The sequence below is a fragment of the Monodelphis domestica genome, chromosome 6 (genome assembly GCF_027887165.1).
Source record: "Monodelphis domestica isolate mMonDom1 chromosome 6, mMonDom1.pri, whole genome shotgun sequence".
Lineage (NCBI taxonomy): Eukaryota > Metazoa > Chordata > Mammalia > Didelphimorphia > Didelphidae > Monodelphis > Monodelphis domestica.
The window spans coordinates 228959681-228982748 of record NC_077232.1 but is presented as its reverse complement, the minus strand read 5'-3'; the positions used below and the strand labels follow the sequence as shown (position 1 = coordinate 228982748).

The 23068-nt window shown below is 33.8% G+C and overlaps 1 protein-coding gene across 1 annotated transcript in view; it reads right to left on the bottom strand.

Moving 5' to 3' along the window:
- The window catches only part of TENM3 (teneurin transmembrane protein 3), a 3501974-nt gene that overhangs the window by 1139265 nt on the left and 2339641 nt on the right, over positions 1-23068 (bottom strand). Inside the window, exon 9 of the mRNA XM_056802938.1 lies at positions 11032-11116. The gene's annotated coding sequence lies outside the window, so the exon portion shown is untranslated. The remainder of the gene's footprint in view (positions 1-11031; positions 11117-23068) is intronic.

Below are 23068 nucleotides of genomic sequence, written 5' to 3'. Positions count from 1 at the left end.
CATTCTTCCAGAATGCACCTCCAGGAATGACAATGGTTTGGCATAAACTAATACTAGTGAACCCATCTTCTTACTTAGTGATCAGCATTTGAGTTCACACTCAATCCCTCTGGTGATATGCTGCACTTCTTAGACTAAACTGAGCCCTGCCACCATTTAAAAAGATGGAAACTGACTGAAAATTGAACTACTCTTTTGGGAATTTAGGTATATTCTATACCTGAGTCATGGACTGACTTTTATTCACACATATTAAAAGAATAAATTATATCAGTCTATAGTCTTACAATGATTCTATATCTTGAAATCATTTTAGTGTTATACCAGATATTTCACAAAAAAGTATAGCAATTGAATCATAAATCTGATAGAGTTTTATGTAATCAGACATGCTTGAGTTAGAATGATAATGATTTACCTACTGATGAGATGGCAATTTAGGGTTAAACTCCATTTAAGGGGCATTTTCTCTATCTGCTTTTTTCAGAAGTAATACTTATGTTCACATGACATTTTTTCATTTTAAACCACTTTGTAATTATCTAGTGTACCACCTATCTCTGAGAAGTCAGTAGGTTTTATCTCATTTTCAGGAATGTTTAAGCCTTGAATTTACCAGACCTCATAGGATGCCAGCTCTGGTAGTATGTTTTGGTTGGAAAATAGAAAGAATTGGGAAAGGAAGTTACCGGCTGTTATGGATGAGAAATCATCCATGAGGCATTTCTTATCACTGTTTAAGATAAGGAACATCAAATCCCATGAAAATTACATTCACTTTTCCATTATTAGAATTTTAAAATTTGTAATTCAAATGCCACCCTGAACACACAATGTTTACTCCACTGCTCACTTCTTAGTTCACTTAAAAAAAAATACTTTTATGCATTGAAGACAAGTCTACTTGCTTTATTTACAAAATAATATTCCAAGCATATAAAATCCATTCTTTTTTCTAAATACACTATGTTCACTATGTTCACACAAATGTTTGCAGGTGCAGATATTTGACAGATTATATTTGAATGTGCAATCAATCTAATTGTCACAAGTATATCTATCTGATTTTATAAGAGGGGATATGGATAAGATGATTTTTGTAAATATCACAGAGAAAGCATATAGGTCCTCTAAATAATGATCCTTAAAATAAGTACTGAATATTTGTAAGTAAAAGTAATACTTAGCTTGGCGACTATTTTTCTTTGCTTTACTCAACTTTTAAAATTCATGTTTTCCTGGAACTTGGATGACAAAAGCACTGTGGACTAGGTTGATATTTTAATGGTACCCTTTTCATAAAGTTGGTGGTAAAATATCTTACTGCCTTTCCCCCCTTTTGTATCCCATCATAATTTCTGGTTCTATAAAAATGTTGAAACATTTGGAAATAGTGGTGGGGTAGGAGTTAAACAACCTCATATAATCAAACCTGATCAAATAATTTTCTGTTTGAACAAACAACTGAATAGACAACAAGAAAAAGATTTGAGACCTGAGACAATTCCATTGCAAAAACCAATCAGCCATTTTATATTCTAGAAAATCAGATATAGCCAATGATCAGTTGGTTTTCACTGTTATTTCCTTTCAGTCACAAATGTACCTTGTTCATGGAATCTGAGTTGAAAGAGACCTCAGGGGAGACCTCCCCAATCTAATATTACATTAACAATAGTCCATCCTAGAACATACCAAACACGTGGCCATCCAATCTCAGTTCAAAAAACACTGCAAAAGCAAAATGAAATATATAATACATTTCCATTCAGCTGTATTTTCATTGCAAAAAGGCATTCGCTAACTGAAAAAGAAGTGATGTATGTGTGGAGTTGTCCCAGTGGTTTCCTTCAGAAAATCTGAAGGCTTATCCAAGATATTATACTTATATGGGGCAGGAGGCAATAAGCAGACATTACAAGAGTGGGAAAATTTGGCTTAAAATTGGGAAAATATTCCCAAAAAATAGAAGCATAAGAATTAACATTTAGAGCTGGAAATAGCCAATCCCTTCATTTTACAGGTAAAAGAAAAACAAACAAACAAACAAAACCAGAAGCCCCCAGGCTGGAAGTTAAAGTCATTTTAAACAATGAAATTTATTATATTTTCCCAAAGCTTATCATGAACTTCCTTGTTCCTTTTGAAGGTACCATTATCTCTCCAGTCAGCCAGGTTGATAGCCTTGGTATTATCCTGGACTCCTCCCTCTTACTCTCCATATATCTAACCAGCTATCCAATTTTGCTCTTTTTTACCTTCACAACAGCTCTTGCATCTATTACCTTCTCTCTCCTCATAGATCAAGCCCCCATCACCTCTCATTTAGAGTACTGAAACAGCCTCCCAATTGGTTTTCCTATCACAAATCTCTTATCACTTGAGTTCATCCTATAAAATGATGTGGAAGTGATTTAGCAATGCCTTCTTAATCACATACATTGGCTATTTATTATCTCTAGGATAAAATAGAAGCTCCCCTATTTAGGTTTTAGAGCCCTACCTTAAATGACATCCACCTACCTTTCTAAATTCTCCTTCTTTATACTGTAGTCCCTCCAAATGTAACTTTTCTTTCTTTCTCACCTTTGACCCTCTATCTTCCCTCATGTTCCTGGAATGTACTGCTTCCTCACCTTTACATCATAAATTCTCTATTTTTTTCTTTAAGAGTAAACTCAAACACAATCTTCTGAATGAGATTTTTACTAATTTTCCCTCAACTATTGTCACCCTCCCATTATAATTACCTTGAATTTGAGTACTTTATATATTTGTATCCATTAACTTTCTATTCATTATCATTGCTGTCTTTATCCCAAAGAGATAAACAAAATGGGAAAGGATCTGTTTGCACAAAAACATTTATAGCTGCACTTTTTATGGTGGCAAAGAACTGGAAACCAAACAAATGTTCCTCAATTGGGAAATGGCTGAACAAAATGTGGTATATGATGATTGAATATTATTGTGCTACAAGGAAGGATAAACAGGACAATTTCAGAAAGAACTGGAAAGATATATGTGAATTGATACAGAGTGAAATAAGCAGAAGCAAGAAAACATTTTGTACACAATAACAGCAATAGTATGGAATGATCAAATGTGACAGACTTTGCCACTAATAGCAGTACAATGATCCAGGACAATCCTGAGGCATTTATGAAAAAGAACACTACCTTCAGAGAAAGAGCCATTGGAGTAGCAATGCAGGTGAAAATATATAATTAGTCATTAGTTTATTTGGCTATATGATTAGGGGTTTTGGTTTTATAAGGTTATTCATTTAACAAAATGAATAATATAAAAGTGTTTTTTTGTGTGTGATTATATATGTAAAACCCAGATTGAATTGCTTTTAAACTCTGACGGGGGGTGGGGGGGAGGAAGACAACATGAATCATATAACTTTGGAAAATGTATGGGGAAATTTGTTATTAAAATAAAGATAAAATATTTTAAAAAACTTTCTATTTTATCTATCTATCTATCTATCTATCTATCTATCTATCTATCTATCTATCTACCTATCTATCTACCTATCTAATCTAAATAATCTTACTTTCTTCTGGCCCCCACATGTTCTTTATTAGCAGGAATTATGTTATTGTTTCTCTTTGCATTCTCAGTGCTTAGCATAGTGCTTGCTTGCTTGATGTAACTTGTCCAATCACACATCTAGTAAATATCATGGTAATGGAGGTCTTTGAGAAAAGGCTAGATGACCACTAGTCAGAGCTATTTCAAATCAATACAATCACTGCCTCAGATAGTGGTTGCTGAAGATGAACTCTGAATATTCTGCCAATTTTGAAGGCCTTCGCTGACCACTCCAGTTCGAAGTCCAAGTTTCTATCATCTGAACTTAGTTTCTGTACCATTCATTAGCCCTGTCACATTATTACTTTATATTTTGTTGATTTTTCATTTAGATATGTCTTTTCACCACAACTAGGCTGAAAGATTTCTAAGAGTCAACAGTCTATCACTGTCGTATCTACATGTCCACATTTCCTAGCACATAGAAGGTATTACATGTACATGTTCTTTAATCATAACAATCATTTACCTACACTGTCCAAAATAGTTGCTTCATAAGGAATCTGTGGAAAGTTGCAATATTCTTAATACTTTTCAAAATTTCATATTAAAAAACAAATAAACAAACACAAATTTTCTTATGCCTTAGGTTATTTTTTGGGTAGGGAGCTATAATTAAAATTTAGCTAACTAGAATAAAACTGAGAATAATTTTTAACAGAGGAAGAGAAATGCCACAAACATATGACCTTGCAAAGCAAAAGGAAGAGAATCTATGAATATCTGAAATCTTAAAACTTTCAAATGCTATTAATAAAGACATCAAAATTCTGTTTAAAATACTTTGCATATCTAATGTTCTTACCAAAACATGCATTTCAAGCAGAAGTTGTAAGAGTTTTAAATCACAGATTTTCACAGCATTTCCTTCCGGCAGCTGATGAAAATTGGATAATATACAATCAGAACACTTTTTCTACACATTTTAAATTGATTGAAAAATAGAAACAGATTTAGCATTAAAAAAACACATTTGCAACTGTTATGAAAAATGGTCTGATCTGATTTAGTGAATACTAGGTCTAGGAACTTTGAGGCTGACAGCGTTCTCCGGGATGTTTTAAAACAGTGGGAACTTGCTACCACACCCATGTTGCCAGGGTCCTTGCAAAATCAGAACTATTGCCTAACAGCTTGAACCTACTACAAACAACTACAACACAAGAAATCCTTTTTATTTGAGGAAAAGTATCTTCAGTGTTTAGTTTTGAAGGGGGTATTTCTACATTAGGACATGCCATACTGGCTCTGAATCTATATTCCTATGGTTTATTGAATGTTCTTAAATTTGGTATGATGGGAAAAAGCAGACCCATTTTTTAGTAATAGGACCATGGACAAAATGAACAGCATGGAAACCACTTTCACAGGTTTTGGAAAATCAGCACAGCCTTATGAAAGCTCTAGTCTCCCTATTGACTCAGTAGGTTTCCAACACAATAATTGACAAATAGCTCTATATCTATTCTAGTTAACAATGTGAGTTAACTTGAAGGTAGGAGAGGGAGACTGGGACCTATCTTTGCAATGCCATTTTTTAATGAACTGGATGAGGAAGAGAAAATGAAAATAAAGCACAACACATTTGGTTTTAAAAAAGAAACAACTTTGCTTTGATTTCTTTCTCACTCAAATTTGAGGAAATATGTAATCTTTTCCTCTTCACATAATTACTTTGTGTTGAATTTCTGTGATTGTCATCATTGGTCTAAAGCTAGATATTTCCCCAAGCCTAGTTAATACAGTTCTCTCATTTTAAAGCTGAGGAAACTGAGTCTCATGGATGATTTCTAATTCCAGGTGACACAGGTAATAAAGAAATGGATAGAATTTTAATCAAATCCTTTAAAACTCTACAGAAAGTGCTCTTTCCATTGTTCTATACTGTATCTATAAAAGGAATGACTGATGAAGATTAAAAGAAGAATCTTTATGTGTAAAAGAAGTTAATTATTCTGATGAATGACTTATTTACCTTCATATACTATTAAAACTGGAAAGGCTTTAGATATCTAAAGTCCAACTTAGTAATTGAAGAATTTGAGGTCTAGAGGGGGAACATTTCTTATTGAAGGTTACATAAGTAAGTTAATGCGGCCAAATATGGGAGGTCCTGGGTTCATATTTGGCCTCAGACATTTTCTAGCTATCTGAGCCTTGAAGGCAAGTCACTTAACTTCCTTTGTCTAACCCTTACTACTCTTCTGCCTTGGGACCAATACACAGTCTTGATTCTAAAATGGAAAGAAAAATTTGTTGTTGTTTTTTTTAAATAAGCAAACTAGTGACAACTACTTTGAGAACTCAAACTTGGTTCACTTGAATCCCATTCCAGATATCCTGCTTTTCTATCATTCTATCTTCTTATTAGTGAATGTGAGAAAAAAGAAGGAAGAGAGGACAAATTATGTTACAGATTAAAACCATAATTGGTCTTGAAATTATTAGGACTCATCTGGTAATCTTTACAGTGAGGGTAATGATAATAGTATGTGTCAAAAGGCAAAATTAAGTAAAATCTTATGTTTCCTTATTATAAACAATGATCTCACAAGAATAAAAGATATATTTATCTGAGATAATCTTTAACCACTTCTAAAAATACAGAATTCTACCACAGAACATAATTAGTAGAAACATTATGCTTTTCTTGCATATACTTTATTATTAAATCCTTAACTTCCATCTCAGATATTGATTCCAAGGCAGAAGAGTGGTAAGGAATAGGCAATAAGGGTTAAATGACTTGCCCATGGGGACCCAACCAGGAAGTGTATGTAGGCAGATTTGAACCCAAGATCTTCTGTCTCTGGGTCTGGCTCTCAAACCACTAAGTCAGCTAGCTGCCTCCTCTTTTTGTACTTTTAAAAGACAATGATCAAAACAAACATATCAAGTATCTCTTTTGTTCTTACTATGAAAATAAATTCTATCATCATTTACTATTTTTATATTATCATTCCCAAGTTATAAATGATCATTAGAAGAACCATTTCCATGTGACTTCAATAGGAACTTTCCATATATTTGCTAATATACTTTTAAAGCTAACTGATATTTATCCTATTTTCTATTAGAAAGAATTTCCAATAGTTTATTCATTAATTTTTTTTTACCACTGTATTTTCCAGGTCCTATGGTGAGCATAGTTTTTTTTTTTTTGGTTGAAAAATATAATTAAAAGGATTAACAAATTCTTCACCTTAAATTCTGGTACTTATTGAAATCAAATTCTTGCAGAGCGAGAGAGACAGATTTTTCTTTCTCCTTATATGATAGTTAAGAAAATCTACATTCAGCCATCATTACTTATCTCTTTAACTGCTAATAGTTTAACAGATAATCAGTGTTGTGGATATCTTGGTTGTATAGTGGATAAAATGCCATCTTTAAGTGAGAAAGACTTGAGCTCAAATTCTGTCTTAGATACTATGTGACTCTGGGCAGGACATTTAATCCTATTTGCCTCAGTGTCTTATTTGTAAAATGATCTGGAGAAGATAAAGTTAAAGCTTTCCAGTATCTTTACCAAGAAAATCACAAATGAGGTCCACAAAGATTTGGATACCACTGAAACAACTGGAGAACAACAATCAGTGTACTATTATATATAGTTATGCATCCAAAATTCCATCTCAGAAAGGGCAGTAAATGGAAAGGGCTGCAAAGTGAGGTGTATCCTTGGAATTAGACATCAGGTTAGCAAATTCAACTTTTTGAAATTGCAAACATATTTGAGGCAGGGATAATTTATTTCTCTTTATATCTTCCTTGGTGCATAGTACAGAGCTTTGAAAACTTTTTTTGGTAAAGATATTTTATTTTAACAATTACATGTAATAACAATTTTCTATGTAAGTTTTCTGTTTTCCTATGACCTAAATTATCTTTCTCCCTCCAATCCCTCCCCCTTCCTGGAGACGGTAAGCTTTTGAGGTTATACATATAACATCATGCAAAATATGTTTTCATGCTCTTGGTTTTTAAGAGAACAATCATATAAAATTAAAACCCCAAAATAAAAACACTAACTAAAGTGAAAAAATAGTATGCTTTGATTTGCATCCCAATTCCAATAGTTCTCTCTCTGGAGGTAGATTGCACTTAAGACAAAGAGTTGTAAATCCTTCAGAATTGTCATGGATCACTGTATAGCCGAAAGTAGCTAAATCTTTCACAGTTGATCATTGTATAATGTTGCTTTTACTGTGTTTAATGTTCTCTTGGTTCTGCTTATTTCACTCTGCATCAGTTCATTTATGTCTTTCCAGATCTTTCTAAAATCATCTTGTTCATCATTTCTTACAACACAATAGTATTCTATCACCATTGTATGCCACTATTTGTTTGACCATTCCCCACATTGACATTCCCTTTATTTCCAACTCTTTGCTAATACAAAAAAGGCTGGTATAAACAGCACTACCAACCTCAAGAATCAACCACTCGCATTTATATGTTTCAGAGGGGTTCATAATCCAAAATGAATCAAACAGTCATTAATAGTGGAAAGCCTGGTGATGGACATCATGTCAAGTTTTTTGATGTTGATTATTCGTTTAGAATTTATTAACTTTCAGACACTTCTAGGTGGAATAAAGTTGGCCTTAAAGACAGAAGACAAATTCAAATTCCTCCCCAAATTTACTAGCTCTATCACCCTGGACAAATCACTTATTCTCTCAGTTTTAGTTCTTGCATAGAGAAAATGGATATAATAACTACCTGCTTCCCAAGGTTGTGTTAAAGAATTAATAGAGATAGATTTACAAATACGTTCTCTGTAAAGCACTTTGCAGTCTTTAAAGTTCTATACAAAATGTTACTTATTCTGTTTTGCAAATCAACCTTTCATGAATTTGTTTTGTGTGACTGAATCCTTCACAGAATGATTTTCATAGTAAATTTATATACTGAGTTTCTAAACCCACAAAGCTAAGAACTTGATCTTGGTCACTGGTGAATTCGCAAACAGGTTCATTTCTCCAATGGGCCCCAAACTAAAACAGTCAGCCATATTTACTTTTACTTTGTTACATAAAGTTTTTATTTATTTATTTATTTTTTATTTTTATTTATTTATTTATTTATTTTATTTTTTTACCTGTCACAAATTAAAACAGATTTTTTTTTCTACTTGTCAATCAGGCAAAGAAAACAACAACAACAACAACAACAAAATGTATGCAGTTGTCAGCATATACTCCAATAGTTCTCAACTTTTAAAAACTCTATCATTAATTGTTGAATTTGACAATGAATCTGTCCTCTTCTCAAAAGAATGACATAGCATATATCCATTTATTAAATTCTCTTTTTGAAATGTTTGATACTGCTATGAAAATTTCCTTGAAATAAGTATCCTGAGCTACATAGAAAACAAGGTTGGGTATTAATGCTCTGGGTTTTTTTTTTGTTTGTTTTTGTTTTGTTTTCTTCTTGGCATTTTAAGTCCATAAAATTAAGAAACCATTAAAAATATTGACTAAGTGCAGGATCCCAATGTGTATTTTATAAATGATATATTTCTAGATATAGAAGCTGCAAGTTTTCAGAAAAAAATGTAGTTATTATGGAGGAAATATGGAGCCAATTAGCTGTTCTCAGTTATACTCCTAACATTATGAATGCCACTGTGAAGTGAAGAACTCGCTGAGGAGGAAAGGGAACAGATTTGGTAGAGACCCAAGTCCTTTCTCATCAGCTGCAAAACCAGTCCTATCACATGTGACTTATTGAACAAAGAGGTTGAATTGTTTAGGTTCAGCAAGCAAAGCCTTAATTACTCTTTCCAGAGAAAAGGACTGAAATTTGGGATGGCTGTAAACAAGAAGCTATTGACTCATATACAACAGCTCCTACTTGAAAGTGTTTTCCTTTGCACAAAGAATTTGCACTTATATTATCAAGTACCAGAAATTTAAAAAAAAAGTGATTTGCCTAAAAGGAAAGGTCTAGAATATGAACTACTTCATTTTTCAGTTCCATTTTCAGTGGCCTTCCCATGCCTACTTTCTTAGAGACACCATTAGATTATCTAAATAGATGATAGGACCCTATCCAGGAAGGATAGCTAAATAAACAGGAAACAGTACTAGTCAACATTTATCCAACAGTTTACCAAGTGATTTACTTAAAGTTATTTCATTATATTCTCACAATCATGGAAGGGAGACACAGCATACATGGCTTTCCACTTTACGAGAAGCCTCTAAGTCTGAAGACGACTGATTTGCAAGACCACACAGCTAGTAAGTGACATAGCCAAATTATAAACCAAGGCTTTCTAGGATTTAATATTCAGTGTTTCTGCTTTCAGATCCTCTAAGCAACTGATATAATTTTATTTCTAAAATAACATCTTACCACATCTGTTTGCTGTGAGAATCAAATGAGATAACTGATGTAAAGGGCTGTGGAATACTCAAGATCCTATATAAATGCTAGCCATTATTACTGGTACAGTTTCTAATTTTATATCATTATCTATAGGGAAAAACAGAAACATTGTAGAGGGTAGAGGGATGGGCTTTAAAATCAATAAGGTTAGTGTTCATATTTGACAGTGACTTGCTGTGTGATATTACATAAGTTTCTTAATACTTCATTGGTTTGGACATTGGTCTAAAGCCAAGGTATTAAAATGGGTATCAATGGAAGGAGTTCTACACTAAGAATTTTTTATCTCAAAGAAATCACAGGTTCGGATCATGTCATACAAATTTGTGTAAAAGATTCTATTTAGTGTTCTGTTGATATAAATATATGTGTGCCTTGGATAGTTTTTTGGGGGGAGGGAAGTGTTTTGGTAAGAAGTTGCATTTTAATTATCAACATACTAAATCAAGAATAAAAGAGAAAAATGTCACACTGTAATTGTAAAAGACAGTTGTCGTAAATGGTTGACACAGTAAATGTCTGCACTAATTCTAGGCAGGCTATAATTTATTAACAAAAGCCAAGGGGGCTGGGGAAAGGGAAGGAGCAGAGTGCTTAATCAGCAGTGACCCTCAATTAAAACAGGTGATGTTTGCTGGGTTAAAGAATAACAGAAATCCAACTCCAATTAGCTGCCAAATCATCTGGTAAAGCAGCTGTTACACAAATAGAAAATCTTGGCCTTTCTGCTAAATCTCTCAATTTTGTCTGTATTTTTATGTCAATTTAATAAAAAAAACCCACGTATAATTTCTTCCAGATATATTTTCAAATGAATTGCATCTTTTTAGCATGAAAGGTAAAGTAACCAAAAAATCATCAATTAGGTGCTGTTCACATGTTGACACTGGTTTTCATGAGCTTTTCTCTAACGACTTTCTTTAGTCCGTTTTAGAAACTTTTAATAAAGACTTAAATTCTTACACAAAACAGATCCAAAGAACATTATGTTTGGTGTTGTTTTTAGATTTTTAAAAAGTGTACTGTACTTACCAAAGAGGTGGTATTTCCTTTTGACAATTCTGCTGGTATTTGTTCATTAGTGTGGCCAAACAAAAGTATTAGCTGGGTCCCAAGCCTGGTGAGCAAACAAAGAAAGGTAAATATATTTCCATTTTTCTTTTATTTCTTGATTACAGGGTTTTTTTAATTTATAGGAAAAAGTGGTAGTTAATCACTGTGCAGCAATAAGATAAGAAAAAATCAATAGATTTGTGCTATAATGAGATGCTAATGCAGCTGAAGTTTCGTGCAGTTTCATCCTACACAAAATGCTATGAACAGAGATAATTTCTCACAATGAGGATATTAAATCACTAAATCAAGTGAACAATTACCCATATTAGTTTAACAATTGTTTCTAGTTTTCCTTTAAGACGAAGTTCCAGTTCATTTTATCTCCCCCAAAATGGTGGTATCTTCCATTCCAAACTACTTTATATGACTACTTTGTCTAAATTTGTTTTTTAATAATGTTATATTCATGTCTGACATATTTATGTATGAGAGTGTTATTTTCCCCATTATAATGTCAGGTCCTTTCAAGAAACAATTGTTTCATTCTTAGTACTTGTGTCCTCCATACCTAGCACAAAGTATATACTCAATACTTTTTGATTTTTGGTTAGTTATTCTTTTTGTTGTTAGGCATTTTAGCAGGAGAAAATGGCTTTAAAAATCAAAGTTATAAAAAAGTAGGAGAATTCAGGATATTTGCCAGTTGTTAATAGTCAATTTCATTTCCATATTTCAGTTATTAAGAATTGACAGCAGGAGGAGGAGACCAAATTATCACTCTTTGCAGATGACATGATGGTCTACTTAAAGAATCCTAGAGACTCAACCAAAAAGCTAATTGAAATAATCAACAACTTTAGCAAAGTTGCAGGATACAAAATAAACCCACATAAGTCATCAGCATTTCTATATAATTCCAACACAGCTCAGCAGCAAGAACTAGAAAGAGAAATCCCATTCAAAATTACCCAAGACAAAATAAAATACTTAGGAATCTATCTCCCGAGACAAACACAGGATCTATATGAACACAACTACAAAACACTTTCCACACAACTAAAACTAGACTTGAACAATTGGAAGAACATTAACTGCTCATGGGTAGGACGAGCCAATATAATAAAAATGACCATCCTACCCAAACTCATCTATCTATTTAGTGCCATACCCATGGAACTTCCAAAATTTTTTTTTACTGATTTAGAAAAAAACATAACAAAGTTCATTTGGAAGAACAAAAGATCAAGGATATCCAGGGAATTAATGAAAAAAAATACAAAGGAAGGGGGTCTTGCAGTCCCAGATCTCAGACTATATTACAAAGCAGCGGTCATCAAAACAATTTGGTACTGGCTAAGAGACAGAAAGGAGGATCAGTGGAATAGACTGGGGGCAAGCAACCTCAGCAAGACAGTATATGACAAACCCAAAGATCCCAGCTTTTTGGAACAAAAATCCACTATTTCATAAAAACTGTTGGGAAAATTGGAGGACAGTATGGGAAAGATTAGGCTTAGATCAACACCTCACACCCTACACCAAGATAAATTCAAAATGGATGAATGACTTGAACATAAAGAAGGAAACTATAAGAAAATTAGGCGAACACAGAATAGTATACATGTCAGACCTTTGGGAAGGGAAATACTTCAAAACCAAGCAAGAATTAGAAAGAGTTACAAAATGCAAAATAAATAATCTGGATTACATCAAATTAAAAAGTTTTTGTACAAACAAAACCAATGTAACCAAAATCAGAAGGGTAGCAACAAATTGGGAAACAATCTTCATAAAAACCTCTCACAAAGGTTTAATTACTAAAATTTATAAAGAACTAAATCAATTGTACAAAAAATCAAGCCATTCTCCAATTGACAAATGGACAAGGGACATGAACAGGCAATTCTCAGCCAAAGAAATCAAAACTATTAATAAGCACATGAAAAAGTGTTCTACATCTCTTATAATCAGAGAGATGCAAATCAAAACAACTCTGAGGTATCATCTCACACCTAGCAGATTGGCTAACATGACAGCTATGCAAAGTAATGAATGCTGGAGGGGATGTGGCAAAGTGGGGACATTAATTCATTGCTGGTGGAGTTGTGAATTGATCCAACCATTCTGGAGGGCAATTTGGAACTATGTCCAAAGGGCGATAAAAGACTGTCTGCCCTTTGATCCAGCCATAGCACTGCTGGGCTTGTACCCCAAAGAGATAATGGACAAAAAGACTTGTACAAAAATATTCATAGCTGCGCTCTTTGTGGTGGCCAAAAATTGGAAAATGAGGGGATGCCCTTCAATTGGGGAATGGCTGAACAAATTGTGGTATATGTTGGTGATGGAATACTATTGTGCTCAAAGGAATAATAAAATGGAGGAATTCCATGGAGACTGGAACAACCTCCAGGAAGTGATGCAGAGCGAAAGGAGCAGAACCAGGAAAACATTATACACAGAGACTGATACATTGTGGTACAATCGAAGGTGATGGACTTCTCCATTAGTATCAATGCAATTCCCCTGAACAATCTGCAGGGATCTAAAAAAAAAATACTACCCACAAGCAGAGGATAAACTGTGGGAGTAAAAACACCGCTGAAAAGCAACTGCTTGACTACAGGGTTGGAGGAGATAAGATTGAGGAGAGACTCTAAATGAACACTATAATACAAACTCCAACAACAGGGAAATGGGTTCGAGTCAAGAACACATGTGATAACCAGTGGAATCATGTGTCGGCTATGGGAGAGGGAAAGGCGGGGGTGGGGGGGAAGGGGAGGGGAGGAAAAGAAAACGATCTTTGTTTCCAGTGAATAATGTATGAAAACGACCAAATAAAATAATATTTAAAAAAAAAACAAAAACAAAAAAAAAAGAATTGACAGCAGGAAAAAATCTACATGGGCTTTCCTTTCAATTTACAACAAAAATTCTTTGACTTGTTCTCAGAAATCATTATCTCTTAGATGTTAAACTATGAATTTTTCTTTCTGATTAAAAAAAAAAACTTCCTATGGTATCCATACTTCAGTAGTATGAAGATTAGAATACTTGTTTGATAATTACTGGACATCCAGTTTGAGATATCTGAAAGGCCGTTTATATTATGAGATTGGCAGTCAGAGAGAAATTGGGGTAGGATATTTAGATTTGATAATTATCAGCTTAGCAATGAATATTAAATCCATAGGAGCTGAGGAGATCACCAATTGCAATAGTCTAAAGAGAAGTGGCCCTAATATGGAACTCTGAAGATCATCTACGGTTACATGTCAAGACATGGAAGCAGATTCAACAAAGGAGTGATAAAAAAGAGTGGTCACAAGTAGGAGAACCAGAAAGAATGGTCTCTCAAAAAATAAGAAAATACAGTGTCAAAGACTACAAAAAAGTCCAGGACAATGAGGAGAGAAAAGACCACTGGATTTGGCAACTAAGAGATAACTTGGAGAGAGTAATTTGGTAGAATTATAATATTTCAAACTTCAAGCTTGATTTTAAGGGGTTAAGAAGAGAATAGGAGAAGAGAAAGTGAGGGCATCTATAGTATATCACTTTTTCATAGAGTTTCTGCAAAGGGCAGAAAACATATAAGATGATAGTCCATTTGGAAGAGTAAGTGAAGTGTTCTTAGTTGTGTGATCCTGGACAAGTTACTTAATCTAAATTGCCTAGTTCTTACCATTCTTTTGACTTGGAACCAATACCTTAGTATCAATTCTAAGACAGAAGAGGAAGTTGTTGTTGTTGTTATTGTTGTTGTTGTTTAAGTATCAAGTTTTGCTTTTTTTAGTGTTTTTTTTTTTGCCAGCTTTGGGAAGACATACACACATGTGTAGGAAGAAGTAAATGAACCAATAGTCAGAGTGAGACTGAAAATAAGTGATATTGTGAGAATGATAGAGAAGGTGATATGAAATAGAATCACTTGAACAAGTAGAAGGATTAGCTTTAGTAAGGAGTAAGGCTACTCCATAATGTGGCAAAGGGGTGAATAAAAAGATAGCAGAATAAAGCATCTGAGGGATAGGAAGTGAGAGAGTGGAAAAGGAAATTCATGGTGAATGGCCTCAATGTTGTTCTGTACAGAATGAGGCAAGAATTATGGTATGTTTGAAGAAAGATGGAAAGTTTTGGTTTTGGAAGAGCTGCTTTGGAGAATAGGATATTGAATTGAAAAGAGAAGGGTAGTAAGATTGCTTAGGAGCCTGGAGGGCCCAAATGAGGTTGTATGACAAATTTGTAGTGTACTAGGTTGTAATGTGTTATTTTCTCCATCTTCATTTAGCAGCACCTAAGTAGGAGGAAAGGCAGTATAAATGGAGGAAATGCTTGAAGACTGAGAGTGGGCTAGGCATAATCAGTGATATGAGAAATGGGCAGGTATTTGAGAGAAGAGGACAGGATAGAGTTGAATTGTTTCACTAAGGGGTGAAGATGGGAAAGAGAAGAAAGAGTATTTTGTGTAGGGGAATTAAAACTGAAAGGTAAATTTGGAGTCAAGAAATTGGAGGTTGCATTGTGGATAAAGAGAGAAGAGAGGATGAAAAGCCAACCGGATTATGGTAAAAAATTTCAGAATTCCCAAATATAGAGATGGTACATTTGGAGGTGATAACAAGATCAAGGGTATGACTATCTTTGTGCATGGCTAAGTAGGGTAGAGGAGTGGAAGATGTAAAGTAAGAAGGTTGAAGAAATTCTGAATCTATCATCTGTTTTGGCTTTCTCAGCATACCTATTGAATCTGAAATCTTGTGGTCTCATCTATTTGAATGATATCGTTACTACTTTCCTATAATCTCTTCAGATTTTTTGATATCTTCACCTTCTACCATTCTCATCTTATTAAGGATGCCTGCTCCTTAGTTGGGGCATCTAGGTGGTATGGGGAATAGAGAAACAGGGCCTGAAATGAAGAAGATCTTAGTACAAACATTTACTAGTTATATGACCTTGGGGAAGTCACTTATCCCCTATTTGCTTAAATGGGGACACACTGGAGAAGGAAATGACAATGTACTCCAGTATCTTTATCAAAAAAAAAATCCTAGGGACAAAGTCCATGGGGTTAGAGAGAGTTGGATAGAATGGAATGATTGAACAACAACTCCTTGGTAATATTTATAAGTCTCCTTTCTCTGCTCCAACTCTTAGGGTCCTGGAAAAAGTTATGAAACATTGATGATTGGAAAGACTGAAAACACAATATGTGACCTTCTCTGGGCAGTTCCTTCTCTTTCTTCTCCTTTTTAAAAATCTCTTTTTCATTAGCTTCAATAGGCACAGCAAATATTCTAACTTGTTTCCTTTCCCTTCATGCCCTAAAAATTCATTTTAAACCTTTATTTTCAATAATATTGCCACCTACTTGAGAAAAGTGAGCCCTTTCCAATATGAGTTCCCTGAGACTTTTCTATCCATCTTAGAAATTCTTACATCACTCTATCTATATATCCATACTTTTGTCTCTGATGAATACATACCCTTCCTCTTCCTCAAGCTTTACTCTTACTTTACTGATTCTGCTTATTTAAACTCCTTATCAATTTTTGTTCTGTTATTATTTCCTATCTTTTGTGAATATTCAATTTGTTTTTCTCTAAGAGTTCATCACTCCCTTCTCAATATGGACTCTCCCATGTCCCATGATGCAAGAAAAACTGCCTCTCCCCTCAGTTTATCATCTCATCTTTAAATACAGAATAGGACATCTATTTACTTTTCTTTGCTTTCAACTCTTTCTTTATAAACTGGATTCCTTTGCTACCATAATAATAAAAAACATCTTCTTAAATGGTAATTGTAATTATATAGGCTTAGTTTCTAACTGCTGTTGCTCAGTCTTTAACTCTTCTGTAAAAAGAGAATGTGTTGATCCACTTCTCTATCTTGAAACCCCTGACCTCTGCTGTATGTGGCAAAGAGTAACTGTTGTTGGGCTTCTATCTCTCCTTTAATCCTTTTCTGAATCCTATTTAGAATTTCAAGTGTACAACACTTTGGGAGAAAGTGATATTGGGTGCAATTTAAAACTTTCAATTTATTATGTTAATAAGAGTGCAATTTAGAGAATAATTAGGAGTTGGAGGCAGAGAGATTAATTAGTCCAAGTAAGTGGTGGTAAAGAAAGTTGAAAATGTTTCAAAAAGAGGGCATCTCCCCTTTTCCCTAGAACTCTATCCTCTTTGCAGTTTTAATGAGCTCTAGAGGTAGCTGCTCTGTCACGTAAAATAATCGCAGTGGTGGTTGTGACACTATGATGGCAATATGGATTGGCTGAATGGGGAATATTTAATTGGGGTGTCAGAAGTGCTACAAATATAGCACATATCAATCTTCCTACCTTCATTCAACCCATTCTACATAATCTTGGCTAGATAAACTTCCTTTAATTCAGATGAATATAATTCAATCCATTTTCTCTTCCCTATAGCCTGATAAAACATGCCTTCCTCCCAGGTTTTTCTTATATTTCAGCCATTTCTGTCACCCCCACTTCCCACTGTCATTCTGGGAGGAACTGGAGAGAGAGGGAAACAAGTGACTGAATATGTTTACTTAACTACAAGCTCAATGTAAGTGTGTTAGAGTATCTAGAAAAAAAATAATGGGAATTTAGTATACACTAATGAAAGCTTATTTCCCAAAATTAGAGAGGACACAGTTATGTTATTCCCTTTAATTATTTGAACCTACCTATCATGTTCAGTGTTAGTAATCTACATTTGATAAAAAAAATAATAGCAATTAATTATATCAAGCATTTATATGCATACTATATGCTAGGAACTATACTAAATGCTGAATAAATATTATTTTATTTGATCCAAACAACAACTCTGTGAGGTAGATATTATTTCCATTTTAGAGTGGAGGAAACTGAGACATACAGAGATAAGTGACTTGCTCATCTAACTACTTTTTAGGAAGGATATTGTCAAGGGAGAAAGTGTTCATGATAAGGATGGAAAGATTCAAAAGTCAATCCCATATGGATCACTTGAAGGAATTGCATTGTTAAGTCTGGGGAATAGAAGACAAGTGGGAACTGTATTCATGTTTAATGAATGTTTGTTAAGCATTACTTAAGCATAAAGTGGTATTATTTAGGTTCTTAGGATACAAAGAAAAACAATATAATGCTTGCCCTCTTGGTGTGGAATGGAAGTAGGAATAAAGCATGTACCTATGAAAATAAATATATGACAGACAAAGACAGGTCAAAGAAGATGACCCCTAAGAATGCAAGTTTTTTTTTCCAGTTTTATTTTTTAATGACTGTAGTACTTCTAATTCTTAGCACAGTGGCTTGCCTGCTTACTTGACTTCCTTCTCCCACTAGAAGTTGGTCCCCCAATGCTGGGATCCTGAGATCCGAGAGTGGAGTTTTCACTTCATATTCTTCCAGAGTTAATTCACCACATTAATTGCCAGTGATTTCAAAATTGCCTTTCCTGTATTTGGGCCTTCAGCTTTCATTAACTGACAATACGATTCCTACCTATAGGATCCTGGGCTCTTGCCCCGCAAGTAAGCATTTCTTTACTAGCATCTGTAACCAATCTTCCAGTACTCTGGCCCTCTTTCTCTTCTCATTGCAGGTATTCTTCCATTCTCCCAGTTCTGATAAGGGAGAGTTCATTTCTTCCTCTCTACTTCATTATTCTATAGCTCTTTGGCCATTTCTAAATTATGTCTCCATCTCTACCCTTCCATATTTCCAAGTCTAGCTTCACTATGTGTCTTGTCTTTTTTCCTGTTAGAATACAATTTCCTTGAGGACAGGAACAATTTTTTTTGTACTTAGATACCCAAAGTTCAGTATCATACATGGTACACTTAATAATTAAAAATAATTTTCATTCACATAGAAAGTACATATAAATATTTATTAATGATTTTTGTTGTTTAAATATTTGAAAGGTTACCATGTGAAAAAGGGAATAGACTTTCTCTGCACAGACTCAGAGGGAAAATATAGCAAACCAATAGAAACTTTCAAGGACGTACATCTTGGCTCATGGTTTATTTATTAAGTTTTAATATCTTACATTTGCATTTAGACTTTGGGGGCATTCTGTGTAAGGAGAAAAAGAAGTCAAAAAACTTCCAAATTAAAAAAAAAAACCAACTCTTGTATGCAAATGTTGACTGCATCAATCCCCAAAATGTTCTGTAGAACTTTTAAGATGAAATTTGCATTCACTTAAAAGGACTCAGAATAATTTTCAACATGGGAAAAGAACAAGTTGATGAAGAATGCTTTGTGTCCAAATCAATATATGCAAGTCAACCAAGAGACTACCTTCTCTAAAGAATTAAAGTTGACTTCACTCAGAGAGCAGTGGAGAAGAATAGGGTATATAAGAATAGGTTCAAAAAATTGAACACAAGAGACTAGGCAATAGAATAAGTGTAATAGTCATCAACAAAGGTATTTCTGACTGAAAAAGGGAATCAAGTAGAGGCAGCAAGATCATAAGATACATCATGGATGGCCTTCAAGTTCTGAATTTGGATGATTTCCAGTCTCTCTATAAATTCATAGGATTTACATCCAGGGAAAATCTTATTGATTATCTAGGCTAATGCATTTTTTTCAAAGATGAATAAACTGTGGTCTAGTTCAGTCTGATCCTAGGTCAGAAAGCCAGGATTAAGACATAGTTTCTGTGAATGAATTCAGTGATCTTTCCATTACTTTGATTAAGCTTGTTGACCTCTCTGGTTCTCTTTAATTTTGAGATTCTATGATTTTATATATACCAACCAAAGGGCAGAATAAGTCATGTTTATGTCATCTCATGTGACTCTTTTGACCTGGGGTTCCATTTATTTATTTTTTCATTTCTGTATAAGAATGGAAACTGGTAGATTTCTCTCTTGGAGGGTCCCTCTGGAATCCATCCTACATACATGACAAGGACATACTCTGCCTATAGTTGTACTGAACAGTCTCTATGAGAACTAATATGCAATTCTCCTAAGCCGGAGTCAGAATAATGGCATACAATAAAGATTTTTAAGGATTAACTGATGATGATGATGGTGATGTGCATGAGAGGCATGCTAGGTCTCATACAATATTATAAAATGGTCATCATAAAAATAATCTGGAGAGTAGAGGATCAATGGAAAAGGTTAGCATCAACATGCAGTAGTGAGTGACCACAAAAACCTTGTGTTCAATAAACTCAAAGATCCCAGCATATTGAAGAACTCATTATCTGACAAAAACTAATGGGGTAAACTGGAAAACAGTATGGCAGAAACTAAGCATGGACTAACATCTCACATGACACACCAACATAAAGTCAAAATAGAAATTAATCTAGAAATCAAGTGTATTATCATAAACAAATTAGGGGAAAGTGGAAAATTTACCTGTGATATTTATGGATAAGGAAATAATTTATGATCAAGCAAGATAGAGAAAACATTTTGAAAATTGAAATGGATAACTGTGAAGGACTAAACTATTATCAGCAAAGCAAAGTTCCATGATAACCCCAAAGGACACATGATGAAAAATGCTATACACAAAGAAGGAATGTTGAAGTATGATTTCAGATCAAAGGATACTATCTTTCCCTTTATTTCCTTTATGAGTGTTTTTTTAATGTATTATGATATGTATATTCTTTCACAGCATGGGGAATATGGAAATACGAATTGGGTGAAAACACTGATATAACCTATAACAGATCATTTACTGCCTCAGGGAGGGAGAGCAAGAATCTGAATCCACAAATGTCAGAAAAAATCATCAAAATATTGTTTTTATATGTAATTAAATATTTTTAAAAATTTACATAATTTATTTCTCATAAAATTATAATTTACATAATCAACGTTTAACTTACTTATGAGACCTTTAGATGAGGTAGATAACCTCCCTGTGCTCTAGATTCATGTTCTATAAAATAGAAATTCTAGGTATTTATTTACTAATAATTAATCTATTGATTAACACAAAAGAACTCCTAACTGAGAGTCAAGAGATATAGGTTCAGGTTTTGCTCTTACAGCTTACAGTTCTGTTCCTGAGCAAGTCACCTAAAATTTCTAGACCCTGGTTTTATTAGCTTTTTTAAAAAAGCTTTTGGATTTTATGACTGCCAATGGATGGCTAAGCCATAAAATTATACTTTTCTCTCTTTTTATCTCTAGGGTCAGAGACATGATTACTTTTAAAACAAAGTAATCATCCTATGTCAGCATTTCATTGTATATAGGTACTATGATTTCTGGCAAGTAACTTAACCTGTGTTATATTTAATTTTTAAGGACAGCATATCACAGAGATTAGACTGGCTTGGAATGAGGAAGACCTGGGTTCAAATGTGGCCCTGATATTTACTAGCTGTGTGACATTTTGAAAATCATCTAAACTCTCTGAGCTTTAGTCAAGTCCTGAGGAATGAAATGGCTACTAAGCTTTATTCTTGTTTCCTACCACATCTCCCATTCTGTTGACAGTGTAGATCATTTGACATTTATGCATATACAACTTGATTTCATATTATGATATATTATTATATATCTCTGTATTATACATAACACAATTGATGCCAATAAATCATTTGAAAAATGTAATTTTTTAATTTCTGTAAGCAAAATAAGATTACCTACCCTTTACAGAAAGAGAAATAATGCTATTTGTGAAGTACAGATGATGTGGTTTCCAGATTAATACAGTTTTATCTATTTTTCCTATATTTTAGCCTGAATTTAATATAGCAATAAAATCTTAACCTCTATTACTTATAATTGAGGACACCCAAGAAGTGTTTATTTAAATAATTACAGCTTTTACTATCACTAGCTGACCATAGTTCCATAACCTGCCTCCATTTATGAAAGTAAGTAAAATCAGCAGGTATATAAATTAGTATGCTACCATAGAGATAACAGCTCATTGGAGCATGATAAAGCATTTAGCATTTTAAGGGTTCATATGTTTGCTTCACACATATGCAGAAAAATTCTGTCTTAAAGCTACAAATTATATTATAAAATGTCAGAACCACTTAAACCTTCAAAATAATGAAATTCTATTATGTGTAATTAGATTACAGGTATCTAAATTTATGACTGGATTTCTACAACTAAAATAACTGGACTATGTCCTGATTAGTTTGTTTATTTAGAACATCTTAATAACTAACCTCAGTGCCAGACAGTTGATTGCCATGCAATTTATTAATTTAGGAATTTAATTCATTTTTTCATTGGCTTTCTTATTAAAGAGAATATCATAGTACATATTGTGGAGATAGTTGTGATATATTTTAAAGATGGAAGGGAACAAGGGACCACTTAGTCTCCTTTAAATAATTCACTCAAGAAACTGAGTATCAGAGAACAGAAATATCCACTTACACTAGGTTTTTGTGGTCTCTAGTTTAGGTCTATTCCTTTCTGTATGACCCTCTTTGGTCTCCTTGGATCTTTATCCAGTCACATCCATTAACTGTGGGTATCTACCAATGCCTCTTCTCATCTTCTACTCTATCTTATTTGGTGATCTCAAAAGATTCGATAGGTTCAATTATTGTTTCCACTGAAATGATTCTAGGATGCAACATCCAGGTCTAAATCTTTTCTCTGAGTTCCATTAACAACATCACTATCTACCTTTGAGATAACTCAAATTGGATGTCTTGTTGGCAGTTCAAATTCAACAAGTCCAAATCACAGTTCATAATCTGTTCTCCCAAACCCACCTTTCTTCTCAATGTCCTTATTACTTTCAAAGGCAGTACTATATATCCAGTCTCTCAAGCTTAGAGTATTGCTATTAACTTCAACTTATATGGCTCATATACACCACATTTTCAATCATTGACCATATATTATTTTTGCCTTTACATTTCTTATATACATTCCCTTCAGTTATCATCCTTGCTCAGGAAGTCATCACTTTCCTCCTGGATTACTTCGATAATCTTCTATCAAGCCTTCATCCCTTAAGTCTCTCTTTACATTGATCCAGTCTCCCTGA